This window comes from Centroberyx gerrardi, chromosome 3 (assembly GCF_048128805.1).
Source record: "Centroberyx gerrardi isolate f3 chromosome 3, fCenGer3.hap1.cur.20231027, whole genome shotgun sequence".
Taxonomy (NCBI): Eukaryota; Metazoa; Chordata; class Actinopteri; order Beryciformes; family Berycidae; genus Centroberyx; species Centroberyx gerrardi.
Genome location: NC_135999.1, coordinates 33,224,506 through 33,251,758, shown reverse-complemented (window position 1 = coordinate 33,251,758; position 27,253 = coordinate 33,224,506).

The following is a 27,253-nucleotide window of genomic DNA, read 5'->3' as shown; positions in this document are numbered from 1 at the left end:
TGATACTGTTATTTGCTCATATTTGATATTAATGAATGAATTAGTATGGATTTGATTGAATTTGTAGAAAGTTACGGGATAAAATCGTTGGTCAAGGAATGTCATTTATCATCTCATTAATCTCTCTGTTTTAGCAATGCTACTATCATATTTTGCTGAGCAGTTCATGTTTATCTTCTATAGTATTATAGAAAATTATAAAAAATTGTCTTTCCACTGTCAAAATTGAACAGCGTCACTATAAAGACTGCGGATGATTTGGACACCAAGGGAACACTGTTTTACATAAATGATGCAAGAGTGTGTCGATTTGGCACAAATAGCGTTGATGTCAGATGAAAAATAAAAACGCTCACATCTCCAAAATGCTAAAGAATAAAGAATTTATATTTTCCCAATTGATGGCTGACAGGATGAGTTTTGAATGGGTTCTCTATGGTGCCTTACTCATTGTCATGTTATCTGTCACTTCAAGTGTGAGAGCATGAAAAAAATACCTAAATTGGAGTTATGAGGTTCACTCAAAATTGAACACAAACTGCAAGGGCTGATTGCATTTGACAGCAGGGAAGGATTTCATCATATGGGTAAGAAATAGCAAAATGACTTGCAATCAAAAAAAGTTGTTGCTGTTGCTTCATCTACAGTGTGATGTGGATGGCTCCTCATCAGATGAATATGGAGGTAAAAGCTGTTAGCGCCTGGTCTTTATGGGACTTAATGAGACCATGACAGCAACTAAGAAACACCAACTGTAGCTCACTGTCTCAATAATTATGTTTTTGATTATGATTTCTTTTTTTTTGGCCTTGATATTAAACGGTGACAAGACAGACCAAGTTAATTTGGCACCAAATCTTACCAAAACCCACTTACATCAACTACATTTCTACCAGCTTAGAAGTAACATCGGTCCTGAAGGCTCCTCTTATGTGAATTCTCTTTAGATTTGGCTTCCACATAGATTCCTGGTAATTTTGCTTGATCTTTGCGCTCCATTATAATGATAAAAACTACATGATCAAGATCAAATTTGGACTCATAGGCTAAGGTATGGAGTACCACACCTTGACATTCCCCAGCTGATCTTACATATCAAATGATAAATGTAGTCTCGCACCCTGGAAGCGAGGCTAATTGAACCATTCTGAGTCCTGACCCATAGGTAAAGACTAGGCACTATAACAAGTAACTTTACGTTTTGGCCAAGAACTTGTTAACTGTAGGGCCTACAAATAATTTAGTTTTTGTTCAGATTTCTTGTCTCAAGACAAATCCATTGCACATGCTGGTTTTTATTTCAGCCATGACACTCGCAGATAGCCATTTTGAATTTTATGCGAAACCTATTTTTCGCTATTTCTACTGCAACGTTGATCCAATCTCAATGAAATTTGGCATACAGCATATATGGACTACCTAGATTAAAGCTATTACCCAGAGTTTTGAAAATCCAAACCATTTGGCCGTGGGAGTGCGACAGACCACATCTGGTCACGCTCCATAGTGCCACCATCAGGCCAACCTTGCAATAGCAACTATTTTTTAAGTTGCCTCTTTGTCCACCAAATTTTTCACACAGCATATTTCAACTGCCTACATCATCTTTGTATCACAGCAATGTTCTATTCTGTTCTAATTATTGTCCATAAAGTCATAACATTCATATATTTTTTTACATTTAATATCATAAATAATAGATAGCATATGTATCATTATTATTAGTAGTAAGTAGTCATATTATACAGTAATAATTAACACAATGAATGCAGTGAAAAGTTGCATATTTTTCAGACAGAGTGCAGGTTTCGCTATCAATTTCCAGAAGAACAAGCAATGTTTTTTGACACCCATAATGAGTGGAAGAGGAAAGACATCTAATCATCCTCCTCCTCCTCATCATCATCATCTCCCATCATTTCTGCCACTGGCTGACTGCCACTTCACTATCACATGAATATGAAATACAAGAAAAATTATCTTTAAAACACACCTGGCTTATGACTCCAGTTTCGTTGGTACACTGCCTGAACTGTGATGCATATGCATGTTTGCTTTCTTCAGTACTACCTACCTCTCTCCCTCTCTCTCTCTCTCTCTCTTTCTCTCTCTCTCTCTCTCGCTCTTTCTGACTCACTCTTTCTCATACATATGAAGACATTTTGTGCAGATCTGCATTTCTAAGTGTGATGTGTCATTCATCACATTCAGGGTAATAGCATGCTTGATTTATATCGCAGACATCTGGTTGGAATGCGTGCATTCATCACATAGATCGCTTCACAATCACTCTTTCACAATGCAACGCTAGTGAGCTTAACAGCACAAAAACACACATATATACATGCATGCATACACACACACACACACACACACACACACACACACAAACTCTCTCACACATGCGCACAAACACACATGTACTGTATATATAACCCCATTCATTTTTTTGTGTCTTAACATGAAGAGATATTTGCACATCCATAAACTCTAAGGTGCAGGTGTGTGGGAGAGGTATTATTGTGTCAAAGTCAGTGAGAAAAATCCTGGCAATAGGGATAGTAGTAGGCTATGTTTAAATTTAGATACAAATTTAAAGCTGCAGTATTTCACCTTTTCACATTAAAATAACAGTAAATAAATACGATATAATATACATCATCAGTCTGTGTCTATATGTAACCCTGTGTGTTCATGCCTGAAATTGACTTTTCAATGATGTTGGGGACGTTTTGGGGGCGTATACCGTTTGCTGTGGGTGTGACATATGGGCATGGCCAGGAGTGAGCTGGTTGTGGCTATCAAGGTGAGGCTAGCGGCCACACAGCAGAGAAGTCATAGCAACAACAACAATGAAGGAAAGTAATAAGAAAAGAAAGAACAGTGAAGCTAAATGTTCAAAAACATGGTGAACATCAGTGTTGTTTTTCCATGCTGCTAGCCAGGAAGGATGCTAGCCAGTTAGCTAGGCTTTCTATGTAGCAAGCTAGCAGTGCTGGACTGTCACACAGAGTTCATCAGACAATAGACCTTTTTCACAAACATGGCTAACGTACTTGCGCAGGGTATTGTCGGTTCTCACCTTTGCTAGCAATAAGAAGACAAGTTTCTGTCGCCCTCTGTCTTTTTTTGTGTTTCAATATAGCTTATAACAGATTCTTTCTGTTTCTGTTGTGTGATTTGATCGAGGGTCACAAAATGCTAACTGGCTAACCAAGGCTAATGGTAATTTCTGGGCTGTTAGCATTTTGTGACCCTCGATCAAATCACTTTTTTAGTCATGTAATTTTCTGACAACAGAAAGAGAAAGATATCTCTGTAACACCTGTACTGTGTTATAAGCTATACCAAAACACAAAATAAATGATCACAGACAGAGATGGAGGAGACAGAAGGCTTCATAGCATTGCTGGCAGTGGTGAGAACCGATCTATACCATGCGCAAATACGTTAGCTGTGTTTGTGAAAAAGGTCACATCAAGATGAATGACAAGGCGGGAACCTGACCAACTGATGAGGAGGAGGGTGGGACTTGCAGTACACTTTGCTACTTCAAGGAGAGAAGTTGCAGCTTTTTTGTAGTTATTGTAGTTTTAAAGAGTAATTTTTCACCGGGGGGGTGGGGGGTGGGGTGGTAACATGTTTTTTACCAAATTACGTATCTTAGGACAATTCTCCAACTGAACCCTGCCTGCTCCACAAGCGCATTGCTCAAATGTTGACAACATTTTTGTATTTCATAACTAAATTGTACTAAAAAGCAGTTTACAACTAAAAAAAAAAGTGTTTTAGTGTGGAGTTACTCTTTAAGATAGAGTGCAGGTTTCCCTTAATTGAGCTGAGCATTTCCTTTTTTCCCTGCTCTGTTCTGTCGTGTTCATTTCCCTCGTTGAATGTCCCTCAGATTTACTAGCAGGGCAGTCCAGATAATGTCGTGCTTGCTTGTTTAAAAAGGTTATAAAAACATAGAGCTTTGTACTTGCCATAAACTTTATTACTGTTCTGTGTGTGTCCATGTGTTTGAGTTTGCCTGCGTGCGTGTGTGTGTCTGTTGCTAATAAAGACCAGATTGTTCTCTGTCAGGCAGCAGATAATAATGATGATGAAAAACAATAGTTTAAGTGTTTCACAAATTGAGGCCTGGAGGCCTGGAGGCCTCGTGGTCAAACAGCCATAAGCTGTGGTTGTCATTTGACATTTGGGCGGTTCCTTGGTCTGCCAGTAGCAGAAGGTCAGTTAACTATGACTACTATCACTACTGGAAAGGTGGAGGATGGCAAAAAGACCCAATAAGAAAAACTCAAATCCATAAAATGGTAAGCTCAGACCTATATAATAACGTTGTTGATTTTCACTGTAGCTCTTGACAGCAGCTCCTCCGGCCTTTCAGCACACCTATGGCGCATTCTGTGGTGGAGCGATTGCCCACACGTCGATAATTATATGATCGCTGCTGAGGGATCTGAGGGTTCGTCAGGGGCTTCATCAGCACTGTGGTCGCAGAATAACCTCTGTCACCTTGAGATAAACTAGTTAGCTGTGAGACCCTGGTTAATTTCACTTCCATTCAGTCAGTGGAAAAGATCACTTACCGATGCGCTGTGCGTCTCCAGCAGCACCCTGGTCAAGACGCACAACCACCCGGCTGTTGTGTGGCACCAACAAGTCGTCACTCCGTCCTGGTCAATGGGAAACAACATTTAGGAGGTTTAGGTTGGCGTCACAGATTCATTGAATCAGTGGTATTGTTTGCAATTTAAATTGGGAAAGACTTTTGGAAATGGTGCTTTGATTGTTTGAAAAATATCAACATCGACTTTCAGTCCATGGAGAAGACCGAGCTGAATGCAGTTTTGAGGCAGTTTTACGGATCCATCCGGACGACCAAGGGGGAGCTCTATGGGATAAGTAGTTATCTCGGGCTTTGCGCTGGTTTAAATCGCTTTATCAACGAGCCCCCTCTCAGCCATTCATGGAATTTGATGCAGGACCCAGAATTCATATCAGCTAATAACGTTTTCAAAGGCGTTGTGAAACAGATTAGAAGGGCTGGGAAAGACAGAACACACCACCCCCCGATTTCACCCGAAGACCAGCTCATCTTAAAGCATTCTGCAGCACTACGTCCAGACAATCTAAAAAGTTTGCTGAACAAGGTCTGGTGTGATATTCAGTTGCATTTCGGACGCAGGGGCAAAGAGAGGAATCGGGCTCTTACGCCTGATTCATTCACCCTAAAATGCGATGAGAATCACAATGACATTTAATGAAGAAACAGAAAATCACAAAGACCCGTTGGAGAGAGACAGAAAATCGGAGGGGCGCTATGTTTGAGGAGCCAGGAACCCCCCTGTCCAGTTGCATCTCTTGAAAAATACTTTAGCAAAATTCCACCCGATGCAAATAGCCCTCTATCTGCAGCCCAGGAAGACAGCAGCTGTCACAGATAGCGTCTGGTATACCGCAGTTCCGCTAGGAGTAAATCAGCTGTCACAGATGTTACCCAGGGTGTGCAAAGAGGCAGGGACACAATCTTCTTACACCAACCACAGCCTGAGGGCCACTGCCATACAGGAACTGTTTGATGCAAGACTTGAAGCGAGGGAGATCATGGCAGTGAGTGGGCACAGGTAAGATGTTACTTAACATAAATATATAGAGTCACGATGACGATGAGGACTGTGATTTATGATAATTCATGGCACCCTTAAAGAATTTACTTGTTTGTCTTGCAGGTCTGAAAGCTTGCAAAAAAAGTTATTGGAGACCATCCCTGGGGAGCAGGAAATGATGGAGCAACATACCGTATTTCCTCTAATAGTGGCCTGTAGTCAATTAAAAGCCGGGTCTCCGATAATGGCCGGGGCCGTCGTCGACACGAACAAATAAAGGCCGGTCTCAAATACAGGCCGGGGGAAAAAACAAAGGAAACAAGACTAGGTCAAACCTAGTATATGGCTGCACCGTGTCCGTCTCCTCTCTCCGCCGCTGCCTCTCCACCGCGCCCACGGCCCGCATTGATCCTCCCGATCCAAGCCCCGGACCCCCGCCGAAATCTCGGCTGGATCACCGGGAACACATCGGCGCCCAGGTTCAGTTAGCTTCAGTTAGCTTCAGCTTATATGCAAACAACGGTGGATACCGGTAAACTCCTGGTGCCTGTTTGTAACTGTAGTTTGTAGTAACGTACAAGTGCCACAAGATGGCTCGGCCGGCGGAAGTCTCTGGAGCATGCCGTCGTCGATTACCGTAATTATCGTAATGCATTGCAGTAACAAAAAAACGTCTACCTAACTTACCCCAACAGAAGCAGATCAGAAAACAAGGAGGCTTTGTACTAAAATATGAGCAAATATACTTATCAAACAGAGGGAATTAGAAATAAAGGCCTGTCTCTAATATAAGCCTGCTTCCAATAAAGGCCTGGTACCCTCTGCAGTTGAGGTAAATAAAGGCCCGGGCCACTATTAGAGGAAATACGGTACTGTCGGATCAAACAAACTCATCCCAATCTGACATGCCTGTAAAGCGACAGTCAACAGACTCTTATTTCACTGGCTGGACAATCAATGGAAATGTGCAGATCAATGTGTATGATACAAAGTAGCTTGCTAGCCTGCAGTTGGGAAACAGTGTGTGTTGCTTGGCAACACTTGGTAGTGTGAGGAACTGTTTTTGTTGGCAGAGAAGAATAAAAGACAAAAATCATCTGTTGTCTCAAATTACCATTACGTGATGAATAGATTTATTTATACCATTATCTTCGACCGAATCACAGCCGTGCTAATACACAATACAACAGCACTCCCTCTCGTGTGATATGGCTTAAATGTTGTGACACCAGCAAAATTTGTTAAAATTGTTAGACCGATTGCCATGGCAACCGTATGACAAAGCCATGACTCTAGTAAATATGAATGAATTGTTTTTTATTAATGCAAATGAGAGATACATTGTACAATATATAGTGTGTAGCAGAATTACATTATCAGAATGATTACTTTTTAACATTACATTTTAAGATGGACATAAATTATTTTGATTTAGAATTACCAAGAGTCATATGGAAATGTAATGTATTTATTGATATTGCATTATTTTGTATGTTTATTGATCTTGACTATATTGCATTGGATATTATTGAATCAGTTGGCTGTTAACATCCTTGCAAGCCATTACCAACTGCTGCACAGCCCACTCATAATTGTAATTATTTTTTGCAGAATAAACCATCATTAAGCTATGCCTCTCTGAGTCTGCCCTAACATGTGTAGTCTATAGCTCCAATGATGCTTGGCAGGCCAGCAAATAGCATGGAAATCTGTATATCATAATTAATCACTTTGATCAATCAGCTAAACATGTTTCCATTTGAATAGAACTGCCTATCATGGCAATTAATTTGTTCATATAGCTTTGTTAATACGGTTATTATCAGCTTACAAATGCATTGAGACACATTTTGTTGTTATATGAAGTCAAAGTGACCGTGACCGTACATAAAGAATAAAACTCCTTGTCTCCTTGTTAAGGACCAAATACAGTATACCAGACACCAAAGCGGAAATGAAAAGTGACTTGGGAAAAACATGTTGTTGGCATTGTACAGTGTTTTGTTGTTTGCTTGTCTGATCTCATTGACCACTCAGTTAAAAAATTGAGGAGGACAAATTTGCAATTTCCAGAAGTGGAGGGGACATGCCCTCCCTGTCCCTAGTGAAACATGCGCCCAAACCACAAATTAAAAGGTGGGCAAACTGAGTTTAGCTGGATTACCCTCCACTACATCCCTGGATAGTAGTCATTTTTTGTGAGGCATTTGTGTACTTCTTTTTTTAAAGCTGCACTAGGCTGCTTTGTATGTTGGTAACTCCAAATGGCTGCAAGAGGTAACTGTGTAAAACTGCAATACCCAGAAATCCTGTCAGCTGACGTCAGTAAACTGCACACAGCACGCTCATGTTTTTTTTTTCCAATTCACCCGTGTTTCATGCTTTCACGCTGACAGCGATATTACAGTAAGGTTCCACATTAGTGTTTGTTTCACTGCAGTAAAGATGTAAGAACATAAAACACCATAGTTTAGCCTACTAAAACGGTCTTAAAGCTAAATTTGTGTTTCATTTATTTAGGTTTTCCCCCTAGATCAGAATGTTTTGCCCAATTTATGCGGTATATTTAGTGGAGTGCTCGTCTTACTGTCACAGCTGTGGTGGATACTTAACGTTCGTGAAAAAACATGTCAAATCAGCATGAAACGCGGGTGAATTGTCAGTGGTCTGATGGTAATTTCCGTTGTGGGTTTTTGTTGTGCATTTGGTTAATGTAGTGTGCTCCTTTGTTCCAGTGCGTTGTTTTTGTTGTGCGTTTGGTTAAAGAGTAACTAAACCTAATGGTGAAAAGTAGGGTACTGAACTGGCCATCTGCTATTGGCTGGCCAGGTGATGTCACCACCTGTTGTACTCTATGGAAGGTGACATCACCTGGCACCAAAGACCAGCCAATAGCACTACTACTCACTACTTTTCACCATTAGTTGTCAGACTTCACCACAAATTTGGGTTTGGGGTTTTGTTACTCTTTTATGTAGTGTTCCTTTGTTGCAGCACGCTTTTTATTTGTTACGTGCATTTAGTTTATGTAATGCCGATCGCCTGTCTCGGCCACCGTATCCGCCCGACCAGTCTGTGATGCTTTATATCAAAGGAAACCAAAGAGACGAGAGGCAAAAGATCTAACATTGGTGAATTTAGCTTTCTCTGACTGGAGTGCTGCTCACTGTTGTTTAGGAGACACTTTTGGATTCCACTCTTCAGTTTGGATTCATCACTTGACACCAGAATTTAATTTGGACAAATAGGGTGAATAATCTTGCCTAGTGCAGCTTTAATCCCATTGCAAGTTCACTAAAAAGACTTTCGTCTTCGCAGCAGCAGTCTGGGACCTACTTCTTCCATGACAACAACAATGAATAAAAAAGAAACTAGCTTCCACCAAAAATGTCACTTCCGCCCTCTTGGCCTCCAGCTCTCGACAATCTACTTTACCACGACCTGAGTGTGCATGAGCAATGAGGTCAAGTCGAAAACATTTTATACCGATGTTAATATTTAAACACATTTTTTTTCTCACCCAAACCATGAATAAAACACTTTTCTTATGAGTCACACCTCGCTCTCCCTCCATCTCCATCATTCTGAATCACACAATCTTGTCATTCTCTTGTCTCTCTCCATGCCTCCTCCCTCTCTCTCTCCTCCATGTCCCTCTATGTCTCTTTTTTTCTATGTTTATCTCTCGCCATCTCTTTCTCCATCTCTCCCTCCCTCCCTCTGTCTTTCTCTCCATCCTTCTCTTTCTCTGTGGTTTAATAATTGATGGGAGACGTTCTGTCTCCTTTTGGCTGGCTGGGGAGGTTAAGAGACATGACTCGGCTATAGAGGGCACTTTGTACAGCCCCTGACACACACACACACGCACGCACACACACACACACACACACACACACAGACGCACACACACACGCACACACACACACACACACACACACACACACACACGCACGCACATGCACACACGTTTCTTAAAGAGTTCAAGCAAGGGTCATCTCTGTTCCATTAATGTTGCAGCAGCAGAGAAGATGCTTGGTGTGTGTGTGTGCGTGTGTGTGTGTGTGTGTGTGTGTGTGTGTGTGTGTGTGTGTGTGTGTGTGTGTGAGTGAGTGTGAAACAGGAGCCAGGGTTAGGGGTTCCATTCCCTAGAGCAAGGCACTAACTCTTACAAAAGAGATGCAAAATTGCTGCAGATGGTAGTCTGTTCTAAATTTCCTCTTAAGTAGAATTGAACTAGAATTAAAAAATAAAGTTCTGTGGATTTGAACAAAGCTTGTGGGACCAGCGGGTAGATGAAGTATAGTGAAAGCTAGTAAGGTGCATTTTCCCTGCATGGGCTACGTCCAGTCAGTCCAGTCAGAAAGGACAACACCAATTATTACTTTATTAGTTACTTATTGTGGATTATTACTTTAATCCATTTCTGCTTTATTAGACTGCATAGAGCAGAGGGAAACAGGAAATATGGCAGAGAAAGGTTGTATGCTGAAGTATTTGCATGGAGCCTACTATCACTCAACATAGTGTATGCTAAAGTGTTAGCATGGAGCACCGGAGGTAATGATCTACCGGGGACTCATGGATGATTTTTGTGTCTGTGTTTCATCACTTAACGACTAAATTGTTTATTCCATTAACTTAAAGTATGTAGAGAGTCAATATCAAATCTGTAGTGTGGACCTATATGCCTTAAGTGTTGAAATCAACTGTAATGGAGTTGTTTAGAGGCTGCTGACTTTGCTGTGCACTGGTGTAAAGTATGAGTATAATGTTTAATAACTGGTCTGATTATACAATCCTATGATAACAGAACCCTCACCTTTACCTTTACCTCGTTCCCTCTATCTGTCTTTCTCTTCTGAGGGTGAGACAGAATTAAAACCAATTTTTTTCTCCTCTTACCAAAACGTTTCTGAAGTGTATCTTTTCATTTCTCTGACTTGGCATTCAATCGATGCAATTAAATGAGCACACTTTAAAAAGTTCACAAACACACAAGCAGCTCAAAGCAGCCTTGGATGTAATAAATCCATCTTTTTTTTTTTTTTTTCAATTAAGTAGTAATACATCTCCGATATCTAGTTACAACTTTTAATTAAAACAACACAATAGAGGGAACGGAGGACAAAGTAAATGGGCTGATCATTTCTCTTTTTCATTTGCGTCTCTCATCCATTTTTACCCCTCCTTTCTCTTTCTCTTTCTCTTTCCAGTCTTAATTGAAAGGCCATGGCAAGGGACCCGAGCAGCAAATAGCCTGATCAATACAACGCCTGATGTGTAAATTGATCGTATTTGTGTGTATGCAGGAGAGAGTGCTTGTGTGAGTGACTGAAAGAGTGTTTTTACATCTGTGTGTGTGTTAATGTATTTGTGCATGTGTGTGTGTGTTCAAGACTTCCTCCCACTTATTGAGGTGTTCAATCAGTCTAATTCATTCTCGCCCAGAGACTGCTGTGTGGTTGCAGGACGATTCATTTACTCTGCAGGCTCCAATCAAAACTATTCCCAGCATTCCCTGCTGTAATAATCACTGCATATGAAATTAGGAGATCCATAACGCCAGACTGGTTTCCACTAAGGGCCGAGCAGGCAAGTGCAGAAAGTAATTAAGTACTTTTATTCAAGTACTTTTATGCAACTGTGGTAAAATTTGCTTTTACAGGGTTTTCTACAGGGAACAATGGAAAGAAACCAAAGTTTCCCCACCTTTTTATGTGTAGCATACATCTTTATGATGTACATAAATTCATAGTAGACATCGTAGTAAGTAGAATCAAACTGATGTATGTTATCTGAAAATAGTGGCTCTTAAGAAAAAAAAAGAACATAAGTTACTATAATTTGGGGATTTTGGGATCTTTTTATTCACCATGAAATCACTGAAACTAAGTAATCAGATTCACTCCTGTGCCAAATGATGAATGCAGTATGCAGTCATTTCTTAAAATACTGAATGACTGCATACTGAATCATCAATGCTCTCCGCTTATACAAAGTTAGCCTGTTTTTTCCCTCGTACCCTTACAGAGTATTGCATTTCCTTTGTTTTATGTTTTTCCATTATGTTTTGTTCACTGTTCGGTTAAGGTATGCTAGAAATGTGCTGGTTAGGTATCATAATATATCTTATACGGTTCAGGAAGGGTTGTTTCTACATATTATTTTCCTATACAAACAAGACCAGACCTTCTGTCTACTCCAATGGAGAACCATAGGGTACTAAGACTGCACCATAGCCATAATTAGCCCATTATAGGTAATAATAATAATAATAATAATAATAATAATAATAATAATAACTTTATTTATATAACACCTTTAAAAACAGAGTTTACAAAGTGCTCTGACAGTCAAAATAATAGCAGAATGCTCAAAATTAATTTTAAAAAGCAATGGAACAGTGGAAAACAGGAATTAAATTTACTAGGAGAACAGAAGTGGAAAAGAGCAACATTCAAGTAAATACCAGGATAACCGTAAGATGAAAACCAAAATTAACAGTAATAGATAGATAGATAGATAGATAGAGTTGCTACAATAGAGATGCTACAATATGGTACTGATACTGTACTATATCCATAGCAGGCCCAGTATGTGTACAGTACATAGTTGTGCAATGGAAAAACTCCTGAATTACTGGTTTCATCAGTAGAGGTAAAGGTAATAATTACAATTGAAGTGTTTCAGTACTTAAAAAAAACATGTAAAGCAAAGAAAGCATAGGGGATCTAATATGAATATTACATTGTGTAGCTCATTTTTTATGGCCTGCTTGTCTGGCTCTTTACTCATTATTAGTCTGTTTTCCATTACATGGCCAAAGAGGGCTTGCTGATTAGCAGTTTCAATTACAATGGCAACCAGGGCTGGTTTGGTTTTCACTAGAGAGCCACAAGGGCTAGCCAGGGCATTATTATTATTATTATTATTATTATCATTATTATTATTATTATTATTATTATCCTTATTATTAGGCTTTGTCTCCACAGTAGAATTGGGTAAGATGGGCCGTAATGCTTAAATGTCAGGGAGATTAATGTGCAGCATGTGTATCAGATTATATAAAATTCCATTAAATTAGCTTAAAACAACAAATCCTTCCCCCACCAAAACTAATGCTATTTGGACCTTGTTCATCTGCTGATTTTGTTTTTTGTTTTTTTCCGATTAAGAATCAAGAATCAACACAATAGATTTACATCTGAATAGACAACAGTCACATGTTAAATCTGAAAGAACTGAGCCTGTTTACTAGTATGTATTTAAGATCAAGTCACAAAGTGTTGTAGATTTCCAGCATCTGTTTCAATATTATTACAAGTTATTTCAGTTTTCTACAGCACACAGAAGTCTACATTCTTTATATTTAATAAAGAAGACTAGAAATATTAAGATCAATTTGACCTATAATACATATCAATAATGTATAACATCTACCAAAGTACTAAAACAATATGCTTTATAGTTTGTATTTACTACATATTTAGATTTACTGCATATTTTAGTCATATATACAGTATATATAGTGTAAAGTGCAGTGTATAATTTCAAAAGATATTGTATCATATTGTATCATTTCGTATCATATTGTATCGTACTGTATCATTTGATATATTGTATATTGAATCGTATCATATAGTATAATATATGTTATAGTATTGTAGCGCATCATATCATATTATATCATTTTCTATCATATTGTATCATGTCAAATAGTATATCATATCATGTCGTAACGTATTGCATCGTATCGTATCATATCGTATCGTATCACATCGTATCGTATCGTCTCGAATCATGTCGTATCATACTGTATCTTATCGTATCGTACTGTATCGTACTGTATTGTATCGTATCGTAATGTATCGCCACAAGGAATTTTGTTCTATGACTACAATGACAATAAAGTGTTATGTCTTATGTCTCGCATCATATCATACTGTATTGTGTTGTATTGTGTTGTATTGTATCATATCATGACCCAGAGTATCAATATCATTATCGAATTGTGAGGTCCTTGACAATACCCAGCTTTACTATCAGTATACGAGACTTGTCTCCATCAATAATTTGATGTGAACTTTGTACTTGGCATTTCATCAAAGCCTGTCTAGACACCAATGAAGTTGAAAACCACTGTCTTAGAGTCAAAATGGTGGAATGTAAAGATGTCAATTAATATATTGTTTAAAAAAATGAAATAAATAAAAAAAAAATAAGACAAAACTAAGCATTTCCACAAATAATATCCTTAAACCTGGCATGTTGATGATCTAACACACGAAGAGTGTCATCCTATCAAGAAAATGTTACTACTCCGCCTGTCATATCAGCCCGAGATCTTGTCAATTTCACTTTCTCAATAACAAAACCCAGACAGGTTCCTTGTTTGTGAACAATAATTCATTTTCTCCACTAAGAAAGCCATTTCCAAAGGTAAACATAATCTCAGGACACTCTTCAAACTCCACTACACTACAATTATTATCATGTGGTGGAACGGCCCTCTGTGCTTCACTTTCATGGCGGCTCTCCTCTCAGCTTGTCAACAATCATTTATTAGATACATGGAGGAATTCAAATTTTGAGTATACAAACTAGGAGGCCAGAAACAGCAAGGCAAGCAGTGATCAGACGCTCTCCGAGAACTTTAGGAGTGCCTGTAATCTACATATAATATAATACAACAATACATATAACAATAATACATGATGCTCTTATGTGGCTTGACTTACAATAGTAAAAGGTATAGTAATGGTAAGTCAGTGTTTGGTCATTTACAGATCTATCGTCTAAAATAAAGAGCATCCAGTAAATGTGTTTTTTTTTGTCAACTAAGGATTTAAATTACCAACTATTAAACTATTAAAAACCAATGATTCACAAATTTAGAAATTTGGGAATTTCTGATCTAGTTGTGGATTTCTGATCAAATTTCTGATCCAAAATTTGAATTACATAAAATTAAGTTAAATTATATCACTGTTGAATGATGTTGAAGTGACAAATTATCGACAACACAAAATTTGGTATATAAAATATATTGGTATGCTATATATCTATTTTGGGGGGGGGGGGGGGGGTAAGCAAACAAACAAACAAACAAAAAACCTAAATTCCATCATTCAATATTTCAAAATATAGAGTTTGTCATTTAGACAAGTAATGATTTAAGATTTGGTATTGTTTAAAAAGTACCAGGCTAGTTAGTAAGGGAAAAAAGTGAAACCTGTTCTTACAAAATGATCGACTGCACACACAACTAGAACAAATGATGGTACTTTTCAAAGAATAATATGTACCATACGTCCATGGTTGACATGATGACCAATGAATAATGATTTTTTTTTCAAAATGGATCTACAGCATTTTGAATATGAACTCTTCAGTGCAGACTTTAATTGTTCTCTTCACTATAAAAAATAAATAAATACTAACTAAAATAATAAAATAAACACACAAAAATCTAACTTATTAATATATGTAAAGGAATGTATAGGAAAGCCTGTTATGTAATGTAGATGACATGCAATTATGCATTTTGACTGGAAGCTCCACAAAAGAAAATAATTTCCAAACCAAAAATACATATTGATACTATGCGTTACTGTAAAAAACTTAGAATAAAACAATTTAGTGAAAGTGAATGGAACTTGTCGCCTCAATCAAATGATTTTCAAAAGTCAAAGTACATTTTTTGTCAATAAAATGATTCCAAAGTATCGGTGTGAATTGCCACCTTTTTTTGGTTTTTTTTTTGGTTGGCATCCTTTTTATCTGAGTGCAGAAAACCTGGAGTGGTACTCTCAGTACTCTAAATCTATCTGAAAGTGTGTGTGTGTGTGTGTGTAAAAGGCATGGGTTGGGGGAGGGGGGGAGGTTGGGGTGGGCGGGGGTGAAATGGCGCCTGTCTGGAAATAGGTCCATTATGGGTTTAAAGTACTTTTAGTCTTCCAAACACTCCTCGCTCTCTCTATCTTTCATTCTCTCTCACTTTGCTGCATCTTCTCTCTCTCTCTCTCTCTCTCTCTCTCTCTCTCTCTCTCTCTCTCTCTCTGTGTGTGTGTCTATCTCTCTCTCTCTCTCTCTCTCTCTCTCTCTCTCTCTCTCTCTCTCTCTCTCTCTTTGCTGTCTCCAAACTTCTCTCTAGCCAATTAGTGTTCAGTCTGTTCCAGCAGAAGACAATGTGTCTGCTCCAAACCCAGAGAGGAGGCCTTAAATGCTCTCTAGAGGGAGAGAGAGAGAGAGAGAGAGAGAGAGAGAGAGAGAGAGAGAGAGAGAGAGAGAGAGAGAGAGAGGGAGAGAGAGAGGGAGAGAGAGAGAGAGAGAGGGCATGTGAGGTGGGGGGTCCTTTGGGTGCTCTTGCCTCTTTTGCTCCAAGTACCCGAGGTGCCCCTGTGATTGGATATACTGTATATGATCTAACTGTGACACTGCATTTGTCGAAACCCAATAAAAAAATGGGCAACACTTTACTTAAACGCACCGCGAGGCATCAAACGTATATTCTAAGTGTATTCAGGTTAGACCGATGCAATGAAATGTGATTTTCTTTGCACATTTTATTTAGTTCATTTAATTAAATGCATTCTTCATTTAGTAATGTATCCCTGAGTTTCCCCTACCACTGAATAGTCCCTAAAATAATTTCATTAGTTTGGGTTTCAGTGGAGAGTTTTAGTGTCCCATGATGGTCTAAATGCTGTTTCACAGGCTTTTCCACCCTGACAAGAATACAATTCTGGGGGAAACACAACATTGATACTTTAATTTTCTTTGGCATGAAGATGTTGAATATCAGCACAAAATCAGCAGCTTCAGCATCTGCCTTCAAAAACCCATATTGGTCAAACCCTCACATGTATTATAAGTACTGTATACAGTAGGCTATATACATTATTCCTATTATAATGCAATGTGGGCTACTATAACATACAATAAAGTGAATCAGGTAGTACTGCATTAAGAAATTGTTATTCACTATGTACCCCAGAAAGCATACACTCCCTATAGTTGGATATTGCATGCATTACCATATATTATATCACTATCATTAGAGTGAACCTGACGAAGCAGCGGCATGTGAAGCGCGCCGTTTGCTCCTTTTTTGGTTTTATAGTCTACAACCGCGATGTAGTCTATTAATATAAAGAGTGGATCTAATTCCTTCTGGTGTGCACTGAATCACTCAAGCTTTCTGACTTTGATTCTTCCTGCATCAGGCTGGCACCCAGGGGAGCAGCACCGCTGTGCGCAGGGTGCTTTCAACTTTTTGATATATTATATCACATTCTGATTTTAATGATTAGAATGCACTCAGCGCGCTGGCAAAGTCTTGTAATGCCGCACGAGCAGCACTTCAAGCGAAGGGTGACGCACTTTTGTAAGAAATATCACAGCAAAATAGAAAGAATGATGATTGTTTTATTGTTGTTTCATTAGTTCGTTTTATTATTAAGATGAGAATTAAATAAATGTGGGCGTCCAAAGCAGCTGTTCTGGTTCAGGCATGGAGACAGAGAGAGAAAGCCGTGTGTGTGTGTGTGTGTGTGTGTGTGTGTGTGTAGAAATGAACCATGTGCAATGATGATGCAATGTCACTGGGGAAAGATATGGTCAACGCTGACGCCAGACATCAGACATACTCCCACCCCTTACACACACACATACACACACACTCCAGGTTTATTGACGTTTATAGTTTTTTTAAAGGCCGGTACCATGTCGATTGTTTTGGATTGAAGCTGCTGATAGCTGAAATTTTGTCCCGATATTCAGCATCTCATAATTCAACCATTTTCTTTCGGAATAATTCCAAAAAATTATCAGTTTTTGTGCCAAATGAGGCACCAACAAGCCACAACTAGGGATGTTCCCGAATCGGCAAAACACAAATTATGCGTTTTAAATGAATATTTGTTCCTTAGGTATATTTTTTCAGCATTTTGTGGATGTTATAGTATGCCTATAAACATGGAGAAAACATATTCCACTGAAAACAATTTGACAGGCATTTCTCATTGAGCTCAGATGTGAAGGGGGCCGGGCTTGTTGTTTTTAAGAGATCTGATGATGTAGCATGCATAAGAGGAGTGCTGTTGATTCCTTGGGCGGGGTGGGGGTGGGGGGTGGGGGGTGGAGAATGAAAGAATTTTAGGCAAAAGGTTGGCCACTTCCCAAAATTGTATGGCAGGATATCCAGGAATCACAATGGGAAGGGAACTTGAGGAAATGGAAATAAGACTAAAAGTTTGTCTTGTTTTTAAATGTCATGACAAAATTGTGGGTGTAAATTTCACTCTAAGAGCGTAAAAATCAATACAATGCCAATGTTTCTCAGTCTGCACCCATCGAAGTTAATTCAACACTTTATATCAGCTCTATGAGTGGACAAAATTTGCTGTGCAGCAATCGAAATGGGACAGAAACCTGCTCATGATTATTAATATAAAAATACCTTAACCTTTGCTCCAGTGAGGCACAGCAAAAAATACTTTCATTAAAGAAAACAACACTAAACAACAACTCAAAAACGCATCTGCATTCAAAAATATTGGTTCAAACTTACTTTGTACTATTTCCTATAACAGTAAAATAAACAAAAATAAATAGATACATACATAGATACAAACAAACAAAAAAATGAATATTAAAAACAACAGATGACTTAGCATTATAAGAGCTAGATAAAGGCTGTTCCATTACTGGTTTCTCTCTCCTAATTGTGCTTCCTTTGCTTAACACATTGCTAAAACATGCTAACCTCCTGTTGTTTTACATTGTTTATACTATTAGTCTATGTCTTTTTTGTACATGTTATTGGCATCATATTAGTTCATAGGGAGGAGAGAGAATTCGAGGCAGTGGAAAAGAGTAGAAAAGAGGGAGCAAAAGTTAACAACAAAGCTTGAAATTTGACAAAAAAACAAAGCTAGAAATTTGTACCACAAAAAATATTAAAATAGCAAAGTAGCCTATCTCATTCCATAAATTGCTGGTAAATAATATCCAAATTGCATTTAATCGACTGCTGTCATGAAAATGGATATTTCATGTATTTGAATGAATCATTCATTTGTGATAAAAAACAAATGATCTGCCATTTTAAAAGCATAACAAATCTGAAAACTAAAAGTTGACATAAAATAATACTAAGTTTTCCCCAAATCTGATGTATTCAATATTGAAACACATCTCAACATTTTTTTTTGTTTTCATACTTTTACCTTGATGTATGTTTGTGTTTATTTCAGATGTTTTAAATATCGGTATCCTGCTATTAACAGTATAGTACTACGTTACAAAAAACCTCCAAGTCATGCAGTCTAATATTGAGACTTGGGTCTTTCATTACTTGAGTCCTTCTCATTTTCTTGAGACATTTTCTTGAGTCCTTTTCATTTTCTTGAGACATTTTCATTTTCTTGAGACATTTTCTTGAGTCCTTTTCATTTTCTTGAGTCCTTTTCATTTTCTTGAGTCCTTTTCATTTTCTTGAGACATTTTCTTGAGTCCTTTTCATTTTCTTGAGACATTTTCTAGAGTCCTTTTCATTTTCTTGAGTCCTTTCCTTGAGTATTTTTTCATTTTCTAGAGTCCTTTTTCTTCAGTCCTTTTCATTTTCTTGAGTAGTTGCCTTGAGTCTTTTTCATTTTTTTGAGTCATTTTCATTTTCTTGAATCATTTTCTCAAGTCCTTTTCATTATAGTGGAGCTATCTGCCTTACTCTGCCTTTTTTAAACACACGGACACTTGTTTCTGGATATTACTGAAACTACAGGTGGAATTATCTGAGCCCTAATGGCAAAATGAAGACTTTAAGACTGAATGTCAGACTAAATGACCTAGGCCTTCTGCTTCTACCACAACTGAAAACGACTGAAACAAGAAATCAATAAAATACTTCTCAAACTGGGAGGAGGACAGAGAAGCAAAATACAGAGCAAGAATTATTATTTTCAGTCTAATATCTGCCATTTCTCTTTTTTTTCATATCTGAAAACTTACCAGGCTTTCTCATATTGTTTTGGGTCTGCCTCAGTTATTTTTCCTAGTGGGTTCGTGCTAGTGTATGTTTTTTATACATTTATTTATTTGCTTGTTTTCATGGTGTTGTTTTTTTTTTCCAAGTGTGTACATGTGTCTTTACACCAGAAGGTCACAGAGAGAGAGAGGGAGAGAGAGGGAGGAAAGAAAAGAGGGGTGGAGTGCTTTTAACTTTCCTCCCTCCCTCTCATCATCCCATCCTCTCATCATCCCTCCCACTCTCCCTCTCTCTCTTTATCCCTCTAGAGAGGAAAAGGATGAGAGGGGAAAAGACAAGTGTCTGCTGCAATCGCTCCTCACTCTTAGTGTGTGTGTGTGTGTGTGTGTGTGTGACCAAGTGCAGCGGGAGTGATTGTCCGACAGCAACCCCGGAGAGACCCCTCTCTCTCTCTCTCTCTCTCTCTCTCTCTCTCTCTCTCACCCCCCTCTGTCCCTTTCTCTCCATGCCTCTCTTCCTCCTTCTTATCCACTTGTTTCCCTTCTTCTCTTTCCATCTCATACTCTCTCTAACTCCCTTTCTTATTTTCCTCCCTCCTTCACTCACTCTTTCTTTCCCACTCACACAGACAGACAGACACACACACACACACACACACATACACACACACACACACCAGCCATTGTCGTAGCCACTCTAAGAGGTCAGGGAGTGTAAGTGTCGTCAAATGCATGTCATCCTCCTGGGACTCCCCTCCTCCTCCTCCTCCTCTTTCTTTCTGCTTTTTAGACATGGAAACCACAGTAACCACGACAACTCCAGGCACAATTACTACCTGCTCCCTTGTGTCAGTGTGTGTGTGCGTGTGTGTGTCTGTGTGTGTGTGTGTGTGTGTGAAAGCAACCAAGAGAAACAAGTGTGTGCAAGGAGAGATTTGGAAGAGAGACCACAGCAGAGATTTGCATGCACAGAGAATTCCCTTCTTAACCCAGTTGCTCCAGCAGGTTTTGGGTCGACGCATGTAAACTCATAACTGGGTTAGAATAAACTCTGATTATGAAACCTGGTTAAAGCCCTATTCACAAGGGGACTAGCATTATGTGGGAACTTCATGTAATTAATGAATTACCCTCCAACCTCTAAATTTGCTGAAATCACTGGATACAACTTCTGGATTTGTACTGAAATTCAAAACCTTCCTCTATAGATTCCACTACTGCCTCCACTTTTCATGACAGGAGGAAGAGAGAAATCGCGTGTCTAGAAAAAGAAGAAGAAGAAGAAGAAGAAGTGCCAAAAACAAATTATGATTCCATTCAGACAGGATTAGATTCACACAGGATTATCATTCTGTCCTCACCAAAATGCGGAAGGAAATTTGTGCCTAAACTTTTACGTTACAAATTACATATTACATAATGAAGTTTGCACACCTGACAATTTCAGTCATGGGTGCTGGGAGAAAAAAGTCTCATATACTTACATTACAAATTACAGACATGGCAGATTAGCACAGAATTAAAGTTACCTCTGATCGCCGAAATTATGAGACATCACTTGCTGTCCCCAGGTAAAATGAGTCTTGTAGTCTTGAAAGATGCCTGGCTTACTTCCATATTAAAGATGCGCTATGTAACATTTTCATGAGAAAGTATTGCCTTGTTTTCAATGGAAATGCTGTTTTTGGAGGGAAATAGACTGGAACATAAACCTAATAAGCATGAAAAGAAGTGGCAAAAGTTCCTTAATCATTTTGAAGGCTTTTAAACAGGATCAGCTCTAGATTCCCACTCTCCTTACAGGACAGTTATAGATGTCAAGGACATACTTATCTATATATATATATTTTCTTTTTTAATTATCGTTTTTGCATTTTTTCCCCCTCCCATTTTGTTCTTTTTTATGTCTATTATGTGTAAGCCTTTTGTCATTTGTTTATAAAACCATATTTTTCTCTGATTTTTCTTGTATATTCCCAAAAGATGCTCAATAAATTACTGATCACAAAAAAAGAAAGTGAAGAATCAAACCTGGAAAATGCACATTTTTATGAACATCTTTAAAGGAAAAATAAAAATACAAGGTAGCAAGTCACCTCAAAGGAAAACATTTCTGTTTTGTGGAAAATGTTAGATCTTTTTCCTCTCTCATCTCTTTGGTACCCTTTGGTATAAAGCATCACAGACCGGCCGGTTTACTGTGGTATGGAAACATCTTACTTTTATGAGAAGCCTGGTTAAGATGCCTGGCTTAAATTCATTTGCATACAAGAAAAAGAAAATGGGAATTGTGTGAAAAGATGTGAAGACTTCAATTTTCGCAAGAACCAGTTTTGTTCCCATGGTAAAATAGGTTATATACACAAAAATAGGTACATTCATGTATGTTTTATGTATCATAGGTTTGGGTTTCTGTGTACTTGGCTGTTCTGGCTGTGACGATGGAGGCAGAGCGGCCAATCAGCTGCGTATCCAGCATGAAATCCCGCCTCCTCCTTGTTGCGGTTGGTTGGCTCTCAAAGCGAGTGAGCATTCCTCTTAAAACTTCTCACATGTAAAATTATGTAAACCAGAACATAATTCTTAAAAAATTAAATAAAAATGTACCACCTTGTAGTTTGATTGATCACATATTTATTGTAGAATTGATCAATACTACACTGGTTGTCTATGGGAAGTCTTTAACCTGAACTGATTCTGATGAAACATTGTGATCAGATTCCACACAAGTATGCAGAAATATGTCATTATTGTTTTTAAGCTCCTTTATAAGCTTTATAAACCCAGTATACTACAATGGCTACATCTTATCTTTTTCTGTCTAATGTTTTCCCTGCATATTCAAATACTAGAAGCCTCACATCAGTGTTATTTGCAACAACTTGAAGTACAGCAGAGCTTTCTGTTTTTGGCTCCAACAGCATTACCGGTCTGAATTTATTACTGTTATTGTTGTTTTTGGGCTGCTCCCTCTAAAAGCCAGGTAAAAGCCTTGCAGTCATGTTTTATGGCTCGGCCAGTTTCAGCCTTATAGGTCGATTCAGAGAGTCTCTTCAAACCAGCCGTCCTCGCCATATTAGCGCCCGAGCCTCTCTGAAAGTTGCCTTCTGAAAGCACGACTCTTCAGACACTCCATGTGGGCTAAATGATGCTTTACAGAAGGAGCTGGAAAAAGCCGGGGGCAGCATCGGAAAAGCTACAAACGGCCGGAAAAAAGGACAGAATGCAGATGTCGGGAAAGAGGACAGCAAAGTGAGGGAGGATGGACAGACAAAAAGGAAAATTGGCAAGCAGAAACAGAGTGAGAATGAGAGAGAGGAGTAGATTGAAGATGAGAATATAGCAAATGAGCGAATTAAACAAAAGCGATCAAAAGATGGAGAAGAAAGTGAAAGTGTGACAGGAAAAGTGAAAGAGAGTAAGACAGGGAGAATGCTTAAAAGAAGACCATGAAATGAGAGAAGGCCAGAGAGGGGAAAGGAAGGAAGGAAGGAAGGAAGAGAGAGAGAGAGAGAGAGAGAGAGAGAGAGAGAGAGAGAGAGGACGAGGGAGATGGATTTGCCTGCTGCAGCAATCTAAGCTGTTGTACTTCAAGGTCTCGGCGGGGGGGCTGCGCTTTGAAAGAGAGAATAGAAAGGAGAGAGAGAGAAGAGAAAAAAGAGAGAGAGAGAAGAGAAGAGAAAGAACGAGAACTGCCCACCAACAACAGGTGGGAATGAAGAAAGGAAATGATGGAAGAGGAGAGGAGAGGAGAGGAGGGGAGGCAAGGTGATTCACGCTGTCTGCTTATGAATAAAGTATATTGCTGAGGCTGTGTGTGTGTGTGTGTGTGTGTGTGTGTGTGTTAGTGTGTGCTAATGACTGGCTTGTCAACCAGTGAACACACACACACACACACACACACCCTTCTTTGAACAAGACAAGACAATTTAGCTGAACAGTCTTGACCAAGACAAAGATGGCATTGATGCGACCTAAAGGTCAAAGGGATTACATACTCTTGTCATTAACTACAGACTACAGACACACACACACACACACACACACACACACACACACACACACACACACACAGGGGCGAATTCACAAAGAATGGATTGCGGCCGCTAATAGCACCATGAATTGCGTATCATTTGCAACCGCTATTTGCTCCGTCTCAAGGACCGATTCACAAAAGATATTGCGCTAATGATATGCCAGTGCAAACACGCCCATAACCTGTTGCAACTGAGTGCAATTTGCCCCTGTTTTGCGTCTGATTGCAATTGCCAATGTGGCAAAGTATAAACGTTGCCTTTGCGCGAAGAACACAGTAGACAGGACAATGGCAGAGAGAAAGAGAAAAATGAAATTTTTAGACCGCGAGCTGCAAGTCCTGACGGACGAGGTGCAGAGGCATTCCTCAAAACTTCAGGCAAGAAATTTAACCGGGACTGCGAGAAACCATATTTGGGATTTAATATCCCAGTCTGTCAGAGCTGTTGGTGTTTCCAAACGCACCTTCAGACTGCAAAAGAAGATGGCATGATTTGAAGCGGAGAACAAAAGAGAATGTAGGGGAGCTTTATTCATTTATTTTTCATGACACAATTGCATCCTGTCACTGCATCCTTTGTTTGTCATTGCATCTCACTGCATCCCAAAATAAACTAGAAGGGCACTCGTGAGCGCAGACCTCCGCCAAGGCCAATCCAGTCTTCTATGATACGCAAATGTGCAAGCGCAACCAATATACGGATCTGCTCCAAAATTTAATGGGTTCTTCCTTGGCCCATGCTACACCCTTCCACGAAGTTTCATGAAAATCGGGCCAGTAGTTTTTCCGTAATCCTGCTGACAGACAGACAAACACACACACAAACAAACGGCACCGAAAACATAACCTCCTTGGCGGAGGTAATACTGTAAATGAGTTTGAGCGGAGCTGTCCATGGTGCTGAATCTTTAGGCCAAAATAAAGCCCACTGTGCTGACTAGTGAGATAAGTGAAAATATTTTCAGAGTGAGAAATTGAGTTGTATTGATTGTTTGGTTGTACTGATTTATTTGCTTTCGTTTGTGAAGCAATCTGTGTTAAAGTTCTATAGTAATAATAATAATAATGTCAAAATATTATTTACAGACTGTATTTACAGACAATCTTATTTTTTAGGTCACACAAAGGTGGAATTGTTGCAGAGACATTTGCAAGGTCAATTCAATTCAATTCTCAGTTAAATCAACAAGTGATAAAGTCTGGGCGTGACACCCCTTATAAATGCGCTTCAGTTACCACCAACTCTCTGAAGACGCTAATAACTTCACTCTAACTGCGTGTGGCAATTAGCGCCGACCTTTGTGAATTGGACTGTTTTTGCAGTGAGGCTCATTGGCATAGAAAGGGGCCAATTTTGCGCCAAATGTATGCATATTACCTAATTTAAATACGTGCAAATAGCACAGGAGCACCGAGACGCTATTTGCGTGGCAGCGCAGTTAGCGGGGCATTTCACCCTTTGCGAGTGCTTTGTGAATTACACGGTTTCTTTTTGTCTTATTTGCACAGGTTTAGCGTCAGCAAAAGCCGCGCAATCCTTTTGTGAATTCGCCCCACAGTGTATTATAACAAGGAACAAGGATGCCATATAGCGCCAGAAACCCCCAGCATCAGCTGTGAAAGACACAAGGAAATAAGAAAGACTGACTATAAGCATGAAGAAGGCAGGACGGAAGGAAAGAAGGAATAAAGCAAAGTTGAAAAGAAAGAAGGGAGGAGAGAGTGAATGCACCTGCAACTAGAAATAAAAAACAAATGAGAAGGGAATAAAAAAAGGAAACAGATAAAAAAGGTAGAAAGAAAGGCCAGACAGCGACAAAAGAAAACTTTTACAACAGCAGTAATATAAATCTATCCAATTTACTTTGTCTATGTGTGCGTATGTGTGTGTGTGTGGGTGGGTAGCGGGGGTCCACTAAAAAGGACCTATGTGGCACATAACCAGGCGTGGACCCACAATATTACCACAGGGATCTCTCTCTATGTCACACACACACACACACACACACTCACACTCACACACGTTGAGGGGACAGGGACAGTATAGCAGGCCCTTAATGAGAGGTCTGATGTTCTCTCAGTGGCCTATTCCTTGAGTCACAGCTTCATTTAGAAGTGTATGTGCGTGTGTGTGTGTGTGTGTCATTTTTATGGGTTCTTCACACTAGGGAGACATGCGTGTGGTGGCCAGAGCCAATTGGACATGCCTGAAAGATTTCCTTTGGAGAAGAAAATGGGGAAAAGAGGAAAGAGAGGAGGGAGAAAGACAGAAAAGAGAAAGAAAGACAGATAAAGAGAGAGGGTGAGAGACCTAGAGAGAAAGAGAAAGAGAGAGACAGAGAGAGAGAAACCCATGTAATCCAATTCATTATGCATTCTCATAGTGAAAAGTGGAGGAGATGGCCATGGTAGGGGATACAGCGTTGTAATAGGGACGTCATTACTTGAAGAAATAATTATCAAACCCGTTCCCCTTTGAAACAATACAAAAAAAACTTATTTTTATTCTAGATGTGAGCAGAAATAGAAGATAGAAGTCCTACTTTTTTACAGTTTGAGCAATGAATTTCAACTCAGCATTGACAGACTCAAGAACTTTCCTCAAGAAACGTCATATAGTGGATATGAGAAGTCTACACAACCTTTTCAGATTTTCTAGTGTTATTGCCTTGAAGCCTGAAATGAAAACCCATTAAATCAGTATTTTTTTCACTGACATAAGAATAAAGTTAAAAACAAAAGGCTAAACCGTGTATTAAAAACGGAACACGAAAACACCTTAGATGCTTCACTGTGCACACCTCTTATAATTGGGGCTTGTGATTAGTTAGATAAACCAAATATTGGCCTTTTATTAAAAACTTATACTGTATATCAGTCAGTGTTCTCAACCTCTGATATGATGGAGAGTCCTGCTTTTTCCTCAATTGCTTCAGGGATGTCAGTTTGTAAAACCTGCAGTGAAACCTGCCTCACCCTGCCTCAAGGAACTGTTTAACCCACCTAAAACTATTTCATTGGTATGGCTTTCAGTGCAGAGTTTTAGTGTCCCATCATGGTCTAAATACTGTTTTCAGTGGACTTTCCACCCTGACAAGAATACAATTCTGAATTCTTAAAAAATAATTTGGCATGAAAAAGATCAAATTGAATGCTAGAAAGGCCAAGCTGCCTCCCTCCATATCTCTGATTTCAAAATGTCCCTCCATGACTCCTCGACCCCTTTTCTGTGCAAACCAGTGTTGTTAGATTTTCAAAATCACAAAAAGAAATAGTGGTTATAATTATATTCATATTTACCCCCTTCAGTTGATGGCTTATTGGCCTTCTCTTAGAACTCTCAAATCCATTGGCCTTCTCTTAGAACTCTCAAATCCGTCGGCCTTCTCTTAGAACTCTCAAATCCGTCGGCCTTCTCTTGGAACTCTCAAATCCGTCGGCCTTCTCTTGGAACTCTAAAATCCGTTGGCCTTCTCTTAGAACCCTCAACTACATTGGCCTTCTCTTAGAACTCTCAAATCCACTGGCCTTCTGTTGGAATTCTCAAATCCGTAGGCCTTCTGTTGGAACTCTCAAATCCGTAGGCCTTCTGTTGGAACTCTCAAATCTGTAAGCCTTC